Raw genomic sequence first — 13,384 nt, 5'->3', positions numbered from 1 at the left:
TTTCAATTGTATTTGCAATTAAACCTTAATAAAAAATGCCCAACCCGAGTTAAATGGTCTTAATTTACATCAAAACTATATTTAAAACGGGTCATGAGCAGATACTGTTGTAAAGGACCAAAGAGCATGCAGAACATCCCAGCTTCCACAGTTCATATGTAATGACCCTGTAATGGGCATGATTAATTAATGAGTGATTATTTTAAATCAAAAGGTCTGTGTGCAATTTATAAGTATAAATATTATGGCACTGATGCAGGACAAATACAGCAAGAAAGTCCAATTTATTGAGTCATTTCTCACTGGAAAAAAGACACCTAAACCCTCTGCTGGGCCCAGTCTTGACGTGTCCAAACGGTCGGTCAGTGGACTCGTGCCTCGTTTGGGAAACCTGACCTGAGCAGTGACCTTCCTCTCTTGCATAACCACAGCGTCCGGCACAAAAGCTCCAACGACGTGGACGGTGATGGTCTGTGACAAGGACTTAGAAATGGCCAGAGATGCCTTTAACGACTTAATCAAGTGAAACTAACAAAGCGGCTTCAAAACAGGCGTTCAGCCAAATATAGACACACCAGAGACAAAATATGGAAAGCATTTATCCCGCAGTGAGAGTGAATGTTGGTGGGCCATTCCCGAGCTGCTCTTTTGCCTGATGGCCCACTGAAGATGGGAAAAGACCGACTTCCTGTGCTGGCAGGAAGAGGAAGTGGGGGAAAGCCAAAAAGGGGACTCCCGGGAGAGAGGAGTACAGCTAAAAATGGCATTGCTGCATTGTGCAAGCTTGGTTTATCTTTGGGTTATTTGTATCATTTAGTCAACTTTAAATGTTTGCTTAATGCAGATCGTGCGCTTGTTTTACATTTACACTGTTCAACTCACTATTCAACTCTAACAATTATTTTAGTAGTCGACTAGTCAAACGATTACTTCTATAGTACATCGAGACTTTTTATATGCATTAACAACCAAATAAAAGGTTAAAATACGGTGACGGCTTCTAGTTCCAATTTATGAATAAAGTTGTTCAAAAATATATACTTTTTATTTTTACATGTGGATTTATTAACGCTGCAGAAAGCGTATACATCTTCAGACAAAACATTGTATTAATAATTACCAACAAGCAAGTAGCAAATATTTTAAAATGCTACGTATCAAACACTGTCTTCCAAACGTGTAAATTGAACCTGAGAACGCTGTCGTTTATGTTTGTGTGTTGTTATGTTGTTGAATCTTTGTTTTAGTTTATGCATGTTGACATTGATCCCTGTTTTTCTGGTTCTGAAATTGCCTGACCAATAGAGGAAGGCGATATTGACAACAATTAACTATCTTGATATTTTGGGGGATTATCTCTAACATTAGTTAGAGGGTGTTATTGCAATCCATCAGAAATGTGCTAAAACATGCTTGTAACTGTTGACGTATTACATAAAACATGACAAGACTGTAAAATTAAGTCTTAAGCGTGCAGAAATACATTATTCTCTTCATTTCAAAGACTACACGCCAATATTTTTATTTAAATAGCTTATTTTGCAACCTTTTAGTAGTTCTTATTACAGATACAATATTCAAACTTTGCATTTCTCCAAAACAACTATTTGATACATACAACTCTTTTAACCAATAAAAATTATTCTGAGCATGTATTGTAGTTTGTGGATTGTAATCTTATATAATATTATCCCAGGACTAAACAATTATAACCGAGCAGCTTTCATAGGACATGAGTAAACTAGTGAAAAATCTTAAGTGTCTGGCAGGAAACGTATTATGCCTAAAGAGGTATCGCTTGTGGCTTTATTTAGGCTAGTGACATTTAAAGCCAATACAAGCCCAAACCCGTGTTACATGAGGAAGACCATGTTACTCAGGTGACACTGCAATCTCAATTCAGAGTTTGAAAAATGGACCCAAACATTTAACAATGTGCGAACCAATAATTTTTGTGTATTATACAACACTAAGATGTTAAGATGTTTTATGGTACACAAAATAGTATCAAATGGCTTGATACTCGTGGTTTGATGAGTCTTGGGTGTTGACATTTTAAGAAAGGATTCAGCCGCCTGTCCTTCCAGACAGAGGAAGTAAACAGCAGACTTAACTGCAGCTATATTCTAATAGATTTATCTTCCAGTCATTTTTTATCCTACATAAATCAACCCAGAGATGACTAAAATATGAACTTTGTGTCCCTGAAAGGAGCTCGTAATTCAAACGCGTCGCGACTCGTGGAACAACGTGATCTTTGTTAAAGACATTATCTTCCAAGTTTTCCCTCAAAAACAACTGTGTGTTTTTTTTATCAGAGGCAGAGAAACGTAGACATGAGAGACAGGACCAGAGCAGTGGACTTTAGTCAAATTAATGATCAGAACAAATACAGATACACTGTACTGTACTAAGGACTAATGATGGCATTTATAATGTTGTATTCTCCCCTGATTTAACAATCATTTCTATAGATTTGTTAAATTAAAAAATGCAGAAAGGAGATTGCCAATAACCTCAGATGATATTTTGGGCCAAAATGTAGATTCATAGTTTTTTCCAAATTATAATTTGAATCAATGCAACCTCACCCACAGCCCTGCTTAACAACAGACTGGAGAAGAGGGCACTGACGTGTTTAAATAAAGCTTTATGGGTTTTCTTTGGGCAACAGGTGCAATAGGCCAAAGCTAAATCATTAATTTATATATAAATTTAAGGCTGATAGCCAATACATTAAAAATACTGACCCAATATTTGGGCAAACTGATATTTCAGTCCCTCATATCTGGAAATTAACAACATATAAATATATTTGGCTTTATTGCACTGGCCTGGTGCTCCAGGAAATTATTATTGAGAGCCACAACTAATTTAGCTTTCTTTTTAATGAAAAATTCCAAGGATATGATTTTGGTGGCACTAAGATGTTTACTGTCTATTTTATAGCCTCGAGATGCACAATTTCATCTTCTGCTATCGAATCATCGTGCATGTCCTAAGTATGTCAGGAATGTGGAGTTTCATGTGGGCTGACATTATGATTACAGCCAAGAACAAACAAAATCTGATCCTCTCGGACCGTTTGTCAACAGAGGAGCAAGGCAAACGTTGACTGAGAGATTGAGTTCAACACAATGCTGTTTTTCTGCACACAATGATCTGAATATAATAACATAAATGGGGAAGATTGGAAATTGCTAAAGATCCAGAAAACTATACAAACAATTTATTCATTTCAATTATTCCTTGCCATTTCATGGTTTTGCTTTCAATTTAAATTTAATTGGATTTATTGTTTTGGGACATACTTGATCAAATTGAGCACAGGTAATGTATTTTGTCTTCGAGCAGGACTTTTGGAACCGTTTCGGTTAGTAAAATGCAATATATAAATAAAGTGGATATGGATTTGCCCGAACGACATTACATTTGTTTAATTTTGGGCCGAAAGAATTTGGGAAACATTATTTAATTCTGATTTGCTGTCTAGTATGACGTTTGATCTGCAAGTTGCAGTTAAAAAGCAGCTTTCGGTCCATATTTTTAACAATTCCTGAGTTCTACACAATTATCAATCTGGAACGTCTATCGCCGAAAGCCGTGGGGAAAAGCCCGGGGGGGTCATGGCAGATATTTGAAGCGGATTGGCCGAAGCGTCACAACAGCAGAATAGAAAAAGACAAAGAAATCAAACTGTTGTTAAAAAAAAAGCAAAGACATCCCCCCCTCGCTGTCAAATGCACAGAGCGCCTCTATGTGCACCTTCTTAAAATACAAAATAACTGTTAAGTAAGTCAGTCAGCGTTACCATGATGGTTAAGGTCCATCTCTTTGACTGAGGCTACACTGCAGGGTATGAGGCCCAATACGAATTGTTTTAATGTGGTCTGGTGTGAACGGAATGCTTTTATTTTGGTCTTTAGTTTCTTTAAAATTCGCACAAAGGCTTTTTATTCCCGCCGTCGTTGCGGCCAGGAGCGCTTAGTCCCTCTCTCTGCCAACTCCTTCGCGATCTCCTCAAATTCCGCCCAATTACGGTATGAAGCCTCAATTTTGGCCCGAATAGTTGTCACCCCGTATATGGATTAGCTCGCAAACTTCTTCCTTCTTCCGCTGACAGTTTTCAGCTCCCTCCTCTGCCATTTCTCTCCACTTTGACTCAGGATTGTGATGTTTATCCCGGAAATGTTGCTTATTGATAACGTTCAGGTCAGTTTTAAATACAGATACAAATTTGGATTTGACCTGCAATGTGAACGTAGCCTTAGTTTGGTTGGAAGTCAGGATGACGTTTTTTTTTTTTTAGTAAAGAAACAGTATATTTTGTTGTAGAGGACATTCTAATACACAAATAATGCTAAATAATGTAATTTTTCACACAAATCCAACCATTAACCGAGATAGTCTTGTGCCGGCCTCCACCAGCGATCATTTGAACGTGTTATAGCAGATAAAAGGGAAAGTCTGGCCGGATGAAAAATGAATACGCAAATTGAGTGATCACAAATGTATTAAAACTCCTCGTCTCCCAGTCTTAGCAGCGATATCACGGCAGACATAACCGAGTTCAGCGGCGGCAGTGACGAAGCGCCGGGATGAGCAGACTTAGGACAGAAAGACATGTAAAGCAGATGTAAATTGGTTTTAACTTCAGTCTGGACGCAACCTCCAGAACAAAGACATGTAAAAAAGGCGCATTCAAATTCTACTTCTAGTTAAACAGCGCAGATGGCGTTAGAAAATTATCATCTTCATGAGGGGATCCATCGCGTAACATCCGGGGACTGTTATAACGGGAGGAGGATTTTACCGAGGCGAGTGTTCAAAGTGTTTATGCTGCAGCTTTTTAATGAAGCCAGAGAAACGTCCCACTGAATAAACAATGACAATGTGGACGCGTTATATCATGGTATGGATGCCAATGCTTCATCTCGTGCGAGCAAGAGCTGCAGGATTAAGTTTCAATGGAACGCATCCCTGGGCTTTCAGTCAAAACCCTGAGGATCGATTAGATATTTTTGTACACTACATAAAAGGCTGGGCTTTACTTTAAGAAGAGAACAATTCAGCTTAACAAAAAAGAAACGATGGACATTTTGTTTAAAACCTGATCCAGGCTTAAAAGGAAAACAAAACAAAACATAAAACAATAAAGAACAATAAACACAACGTTTAAAAAAAAAAAAAGTATCAGCCCAAAATCTGGAGAATTTGGCAGGGAAAAAAATGCTAAAAATGTTGTTCATTTTGTGGATCCAGAAATGCTATTAAAAACATTCAATTTAAATATTTCAAATCAATTTCAGTGCATTTTTATTGAAGAAAGGTTGAGAAACGTCTGGAACTCAAAAATTCATATTACCATCGTCTTTACAATTCAACTACTGAGACTTAAATGCCCTAAATGCAACATATTACTAATAAACTTTTCAATTAATTGAAGACCCATTCATCTTTAAAACTACCCAACAGCTGGAAAAGTTCCTAACAACAATGCGGTTATCAAAAATTTCACACAAACAAAACATTACGCAATTTGTATATATAATATTCAAAATTTGCACCGTCACTATAAAGAGGTCCCGAGTGTTTTGAGGTCCTCTAATGGGTGATTCGCTGACTCGTGGAATCACCTATTACATCAATGACATGTTTTTGTCAGTCTCGTCATGACCATTGTGTAATTCCACTTCTAGTGTGAGAGTGAGTGAACGCAGTTGAAGTTGTTCAGTGGTTCACACCTTTGCAGCAGAAGAAGATTAGAGGTTTTGCATGTCCTCCCTGAACCTGCCCCGGCCGTCCTCCCACAGGCAGCGACCGAAACAGGACGCACTTTGTGAATCAGACAGTCAAAACAAGAGTGCACATCGGTAGAACGCGACTTTAAATGCTAGTTGCCATGTGAATGATTATTAAAGTGGCTGAGAATGTATTCTTGTAATAAAAATATATATATATTTAAAGATATTACTAACTTGGCTTTTTCATAGTTTAACAAAAATATAAGTGAAGTTTATAATTACTCTTCCTGGAAAGACCTGGGCAGTTGATGTGACATTATGTTGAGGTAAACAAGGGCCAAAGCTCATTTTGTTATTGTTTGACACACAAAAAACTCTTAACTTTGAATGTTTGAACTGTCGGGAAAATGTGTTCCTTACGCATTAATCGTCTGCATTCTGGATGGATTCTTGTACATTGAAGTCATGGATGGAAGATTCCTGTGAATTTCAACGCTTTACTTTTCACAAAACTGCCATTCGACAGGTGTAAAACCATGATAAATATTACCACAGATACCTCCTTAAAGTACTTATGATCATACACTTCCCTGTTGTAAGAATCAATTATGTACTACAACATTACTGTAAATAAAGAGTTGCCGTTTCACCTCTAACACTGTCTCCGGATTATTTACAAATCTATAAACACTTGATAAAGAGTAAGAATAAAACCGTATCAGGCTTAATGCACCGGTTTGTGACGTGGCTTTCTGACGTGAACATGGAGCAGGGAACTGAATAAAATGTGTCTCGTTGTGATTGTCATATATTGTACAGCAGTGTAGCTAAAAATGGTATGTATTATTGATTAGTTTGGACGCCTTAGAATATCCACATTGAGTTTGGCTGTATAATTTATTTTACAATTACATTAAGAATAAAAGCAGAGATGTTTGTACCAGACAATATCTTAAATAATTGTGTTTATTAGAGCTTGACCCATGTGTTGTTTTTTTTCATGGCTGATGCTGACACTGATCCACCTTTGCCCGATGAGTTCTGTCGATATTTTTGCATCAATATGTCAAGTTTGATCAATTCTTCCAAACAATATGATTTGAAACAGCAACAAACTGATCCAGAGATGTGAGGCCGATGTTCGAAAGTACAAATATCAACCCGATACAACTCGATTCCCACTCGATCTTGATGTGCCATTGAAAAACGATAAAAATAGAGAGCATACAAACAGAGAACAGAAAAATACTTTACTATTCTTCAAGTATGTGACCAGCTTTATGAAATTGAACTTGAAGGACAATCATTTCATTGTATGTAATAAAATAGATAAGAGTAATACAACATTTTAAAAACGCAGGTAAAAATACAAAATTTTGCTTCGAAATTGTTAAAATTATTATTTTGTTTTTATATTAAATTGAATTGTGACCTGCATATCACAAGTATAAATTCCCATTCCGTTTTATTATTATTGTGTTTATTTATTTTGCATTTGTATGTATTTTTCTCCAGTATCTATAATTTCGTACTAGTTTTAGTATAATTAAGTCAATTCAATATCAAATTCTCACCGCCCAAGGACTATTGCGTGACAAAAACATCCAAAACACAAACATTTACCTCTGACTTATCTCTAGCTGAGCCAAACACGGTGTGATGGCGTCATGTCTGCTGTGCTCGGACGCAGACGGTGATATAACGCGTGAGGTTTTACCCTTCAGTGACGCATTGTAACGGCTTATCCCATATCACCGAGACAAGGGGCTTACCTCGAAGGCCAGGTCAACGCCAATATCTCAAAGCACGACGCCAGCTCTGCCCAGGGCAATTTGATTAGAATGAAGAAATTAGTCTTAAACATGAATGCGGCACTACTGAACGACATTAAATGCAAGGGTGAATGGCTGAACATACGGAAAAGTAGCCCTGCACATGGTAGCAAATGTTAGTTGTGCGATTATTGCGCAAAGAAACGGCACGATTTTACAATAATTCACTAATGGCATAATGGCACCAAGACCAAACAACTTTGGTCTCCTTTATTTGCTTTCTTTCACAAGTTCAAAGGATTACAACCTGTCTGAATAGAAAAGAATATCACAAAAACAGCCAGATCAAAAGTACTTTACATTAGGGCTGTACTCAATATGCATCGATATCATGATATATCGTGACGGACTTCTTGGCAATACTTCTATCGATACAAGATACTTTTAAACAACATAAAGTGGTTATAAATTGCAAAGTTCTACACTTTTTAACCAACAGACGTGACGCAATCATAGAACAGTTGTATTTTGATATTAAGGAATTGTGAACTTGAAATTCTGATGCATTTGTGTTATTCTACTTAATAAAAACATAATTTTAGTCAACTTTTAAACACCGGTTTTAAGGGATATCCATGTATCAAGTATCGAGATTCGTATCGTGGACCTTGTGCCAGTATTGTGAGGTACTAGGTAATACCCAGCCCTAGTTTACATGTAATATAGGCTGAGCTGAAAGAACTCACTGCTGCTGCCTACTACTCTCACAAATATTTTCTTAGTTCTTACGATTATTTGACATGACCAATTACCCGAATAACTAGACATTCCTAGCTCCAACTACTGATAATTTTGCAATGATTTAAAGATATTTTAAATCATTGCAAAATCCCCCCCCCCCCCCCCATGTCATTTTGAAGTAATTACTACACTGTTGAAGTCATAAATCCTTTTTCTCAGCACATTACACATTTAGAGTCTGGATAACAACTTAAATGAAGTAACGGACATTTCATTAAACAAAAAGCAGGATGAATGTTACACAGTGAGAGTAGAGAGCAGAAAAAAATATTGAATACATTTAAAAACTGAAGTTAGAGCAATGCAATATGGTACGGCGTTGTGTATTATATTACTATTTAAGTATAGCAACTACATTGAATATATTGTGTATATATGCAGAAAAAAAATCAAATCAATTACCGTACTTTCCACACTATAAGGCGCACTTAAAAGCATATCATTGTCTCAAGTGCACTTCATAATCCAGTGCGCCTTATATATGGATTAATTACGGTTGTGTTTACTGACCTCGCGGTACATGTTTTTCTCCATCTCATATTTATAACATTATATTTACTCTTTGTCTGTTATATTTAGCTTGCCATCGAGAGTGAATGCGCCTTGTTACCAAAAGCAGAGTTGGACTGCGCACAAAAAACAAAGCCGAATCAGGAACTTTCGCCAAATGATCGAGTCGTGCTGCGATTTGACTGAAATGCAAACTCGCTTGAACTTTGCCGTGTCACCGTGATACAAACGGTTCTTCAAAACGACACAATCTAGTCGCAAGAGTAAACGAAACGCACTTGCAATCTCTAGTGAAGACCTACACAATGACCGGTGTTATTAGTCAAGCATTTAATTCAGCGTTGACAAGCCGGACTCCGCGTTTGGGATTCTGCGTTTCATAGTGCCTGCCTCTCCGCGAGTGTGGCGCGTACGTGTGTTTGGAGTTTGTGTGGAGATGACTCAGTGGAGTGTTGCCTTCAAGTACAAATCCACAGACATGTTCATGAGAGTGGGAAATCTGGGTTCTGCAAATCCATCTGCCGTTTTCAGGGACTTTATACTTTTGGACGAAACATTTCAGCAGAGATAGAATTTATGCAACTTTCCGTCTGTATAATAGTTACAGGACACAAAAAAAAAAGTAAAGAAGTGGAGCATAGAACATGGTTTAGGAGAAATAAATGCATGACTGTCCTGTAGAAAAGATCTTCAGTAGATAAGCGTATGGTCAGCGAGGTGCACTGGTTTATCGCATAGTTAGATTCATTTATTATGTATTTAGGTGCAGCATACAGCTTTCACATTTGCACAAAAACAAATGGTCAGGCTAAAGGGTTAGGCTTAGGGCTAAGATTAAAACTGGCATATTTTTGCACTTTGTTTTATTAAAATCACACTAGTAAACTGCACGGTCAACTCATTATAGTATTTAGAATGATGAATGATAAATACTGACACCACATTTGGTTGATTAATATACAAGCCCATCCCATCTTCTATAAAACAAAGACAGTGGATGAAAAGTACATGATGGTTGGCCCGGTGACACCATCACTGTTGTTGTGGAAACCGGTGTGACCCGTCTCCTCTCATTGTTCAGGTATAATGCGGTCACCGTGTGCGGCTGTAGCCGATGACATGCTCCAGCTGTTCACCATGGAAACGGTGTGTTGCATCTGGACCAGCCCTTCTTAACCTGTAACAGGTATGTTTATGTGCTCAGCCCGGGTTTAACCAGACCAAGCAAAACTGCTCCAAACGATTGGTCAGATTTGCATGCTTACCACAAAGTTTCTATGGATATTGGGTTGTTGTGGACAGTTTCTATGGATACAATACAAGATTCTAAGAGTAATGGAAACACAAATAGGCTGAGTAGGGCCAAGTAGGGCTAGTGGAGACGCACCATTAGTCCTGTGTCTTTAAAGCTACACAAGATAATTTTAACTGATTGTGTCCATGCATTATTGCACTTTCTGTACAGCACTTTGGGCTTTTAAAGTTGTATGTGTGCTTTATAAATAAACTTCGACATTGACATTGACATGGCATGTATTTATGTCACAACCTAGCAAGCTTCACAAAGTGCTACAGTGGTGATAAGCCACTTCTGTAGCCACAGCCGCCCTAAAGTTGACTGACGAAAAATGTGGCTGCAATGTACTTGATCAAATTTTGCATATCTTCAAAACAACATTCACAATATTATCTAAATTTCGACATATGGCCCACTTCTACTGCCACAGCACATTCACACCAGGCAAGACCATATTGAGCTCAAAACCACATACTGGCTTGAGATCTGCCGAACTATTTTTAACTGGACAATCATTAAAACTAAAATCCATTTGCTTGTTTAGGAGCGCGAAGAGTAGGCAATAAGGATAATACATTGTGCTGACTGAACTGCTAGTGCCTCATTGGCCGTGTGCTCAAGCCTCATGACTGTGAGGCAGAAGTGAGGCCTCTCAAACCGCTCTGAGCCGAGTGGCTGGAGCCAAATGAAATCACATTGCAGCCTGTGAGCGAGGGGATGCTGGATGTCAGAGCTGTGTGTGTGTGTGACTAAGAGAGTGAGTAGTGAAAATGTTACATAGTACATTAGGCCTGCTGTTACCTAATGCGCTGCCTGCACTCTGCCTCCTGCTCACGATTTTCTCTTGCCTAAAAAACACTCAAACTGAAAATTGGGAGGACAAGAAAATGACCCGTTGTCCGCTGGCTTTACATTCTGGACCTTTTACTTACTGCGTGATCTCAAAAGCAGAGAGATCGAAAGAACACAGCATAAACACTTTGTTAATCGCCAACTAATGCCGTGTTTGCCTTCCTTCTAGATTTGTCCCCGAGAATAAGCTGCCTCCCGGCTTGCTGTGATTTTGTGCATCAGTTCCATGATATTAGTTCAGATGATATGACGATGAAAAGCATGGATAAATATAACAGTCTTTTGTCTGTTTTTTAAAGTAATACTGCAAATAAGCATCAACAGTGGCAGTCGAGTCAAACACTGAGGCAGATTCCTAAAGTGCTCCTATTTGTTTTGGCTGTAACGCAAACGAGGCCGTTTACTTTTGCCTGTAGCACCTCTATTCGACGAACTGCAACGAGGCACATCCAAAGGTCAACAACAAAAAACTAACTTTCGAGAATAAAGTGGGTTAAGGGCTGCAACCGGTCCAACTATTAAAATAATTGTAACTGTATTTTGATAATCTATGCAAATACATGCCAGGTTTCATATCAAAGACCAAAGTCAAAATGCCAAACAATATGAATCAATGTTAATATCGATAATGTGTGGCGCTTTGCATGTTCCTCCCCGAATCTGGGTGAGTTTTCCACCATCAACTCAAAACATGCACCAGGTCAAATCCTCCAGCTACGGTAGTCCTGACCACAGTGACCACTGAAGGATGGGTCGTATGCAGAGGGCAAATTTTCCTACAAGAAAGTGAACATTACCCTTAACAATAGAAAAAAAAAATATCTAAAGCAAAAAATAATTGCTGACTAGACAAAAGTCTTCATTTATGAGATTAAAAACAAACAATTGCAATGGTAAAGTTGGAAAAAGTCAAACGATTGTGTCTGTAGACTAGCTAACTAACTAACTAAAGCAGCTCACTTTCATTTTCAAACAATGCACCAGTCATCTTAAGTACGGTCACACGTTTTCACTTTTGTCAATCTAGTACATCACCTGGAGACTGTCTGTAGAACAAACACAGAGTTAGATTTTCCAAGATAACATCACGTAGAGACCAACAACCATCCGTTTTATCACCGAGCTGCATCTAACCACACTAACCAGGTCAGAACTATTGTCAGCTGCTTCACACAAACACTGGCTCTACCACAACAAGGCTTCCCCCTTTGCACATTTGATCCAGCCGCTAATGACCTTATTCAAATGCATGATGTCTGCATTGACGCTCGTGATGTGAAGATGCTCTCCTGTCCCTCTGATATTCATGAGCAAACGGTCCCCTGCGCCACGCTGTTCGTTTATGAAAATCACCCGCCGGTGGTTCGTCACTGACCACCACTGTCAACATACATAGGCTTCCCTTTCATTCGACAGGCCATGTTGTCATTCTGGTCCTTTTCTTCTGGCGGACTGAAATTACTCAGCCAGACAAAATAGTCTAACACAAGCTTTCATAATCAATTTATTAAAGTCTACAAAGTCTAAAATATTTTCCAACACGCCTGCTAGAGATGTCAAAACTGTTTCCATTTCAACCTTGTGGCCTCAATATTTGTTCTTGTTATTATGACATCAACATCACACAAAGTTGATGGTGGCTGTGTGTGACAGTCTATGTTCATGTGTGTACATGTCAACAAGAGGTCATACAGGCTGAGGTGCAAGCTCAGCTGCCCAGCACTTTGTCCAAACACATAGAGGCGCTCAGTTATTTCACCACGCCATATTTTACAGTAATGAAAAGAGAATTATGTTCGATAAAATGCAATACCCCATTGATCATTTAAAATAATGATAGCAACTTTTTTTTCCAATTACATTGGGGGGAAAATGTTGAGTTTTGGTTGAATGAAATCTAATGAAACGGCAAAGTTACTTGAATTATTGAAAATGACTTTTTAAAAAAGGGCCCACTATTATTATGTTATTATTACTTTTACCCGCAAACTGCAACTTTAAAGAGTCCAGATTTCGATGGAAGCCTGTGAGTAAGACTTTACACCAGAACCGCATCGTTTACAAAGAAGTCATGAAAGACTTTCTTTGACAATACTGTTCTCTGAATCTGACCTAAAATAGGCGCTTCAATTACAGTTGGATGTAAAGCACATCTGTTCAAACAGCAAATGAGCTAATTAGCTAAGCTAAGCTGCTACAGTCTGAGCTCAGTCTCCTCTTTTCATCTGAGTCAATACCCTTTCCTCTGTCCTCTGCGTTCGGCCAAACATTCACATCAGGCCTTATGACTTCACTGCCAATAAACCGACACAAAAGATGTAAAGCCGATATTTTAGAGGGACGTGTGTGCATTAAATGTTAGATGTTACACCCCATCGAGAGACCCCCAGCCCCGAGCAGCGGTGTCT

The 13,384-nt window shown here is 38.4% G+C and overlaps 1 protein-coding gene across 3 annotated transcripts in view; it reads right to left on the bottom strand.

The window, feature by feature from the left end:
• The window catches only part of sik3 (SIK family kinase 3), a 43,330-nt gene that overhangs the window by 29,491 nt on the left and 455 nt on the right, over positions 1–13,384 (bottom strand). The gene's annotated exons all lie outside the window — the stretch shown is intronic.

This window comes from Eucyclogobius newberryi, unplaced genomic scaffold, assembly GCF_026437365.1.
Source record: "Eucyclogobius newberryi isolate DKJ021-1_F unplaced genomic scaffold, fEucNew1.0.hap1 SCAF_10, whole genome shotgun sequence".
NCBI lineage: Eukaryota > Metazoa > Chordata > Actinopteri > Gobiiformes > Gobiidae > Eucyclogobius > Eucyclogobius newberryi.
This window is presented reverse-complemented; position numbering and strand designations above follow the sequence as displayed.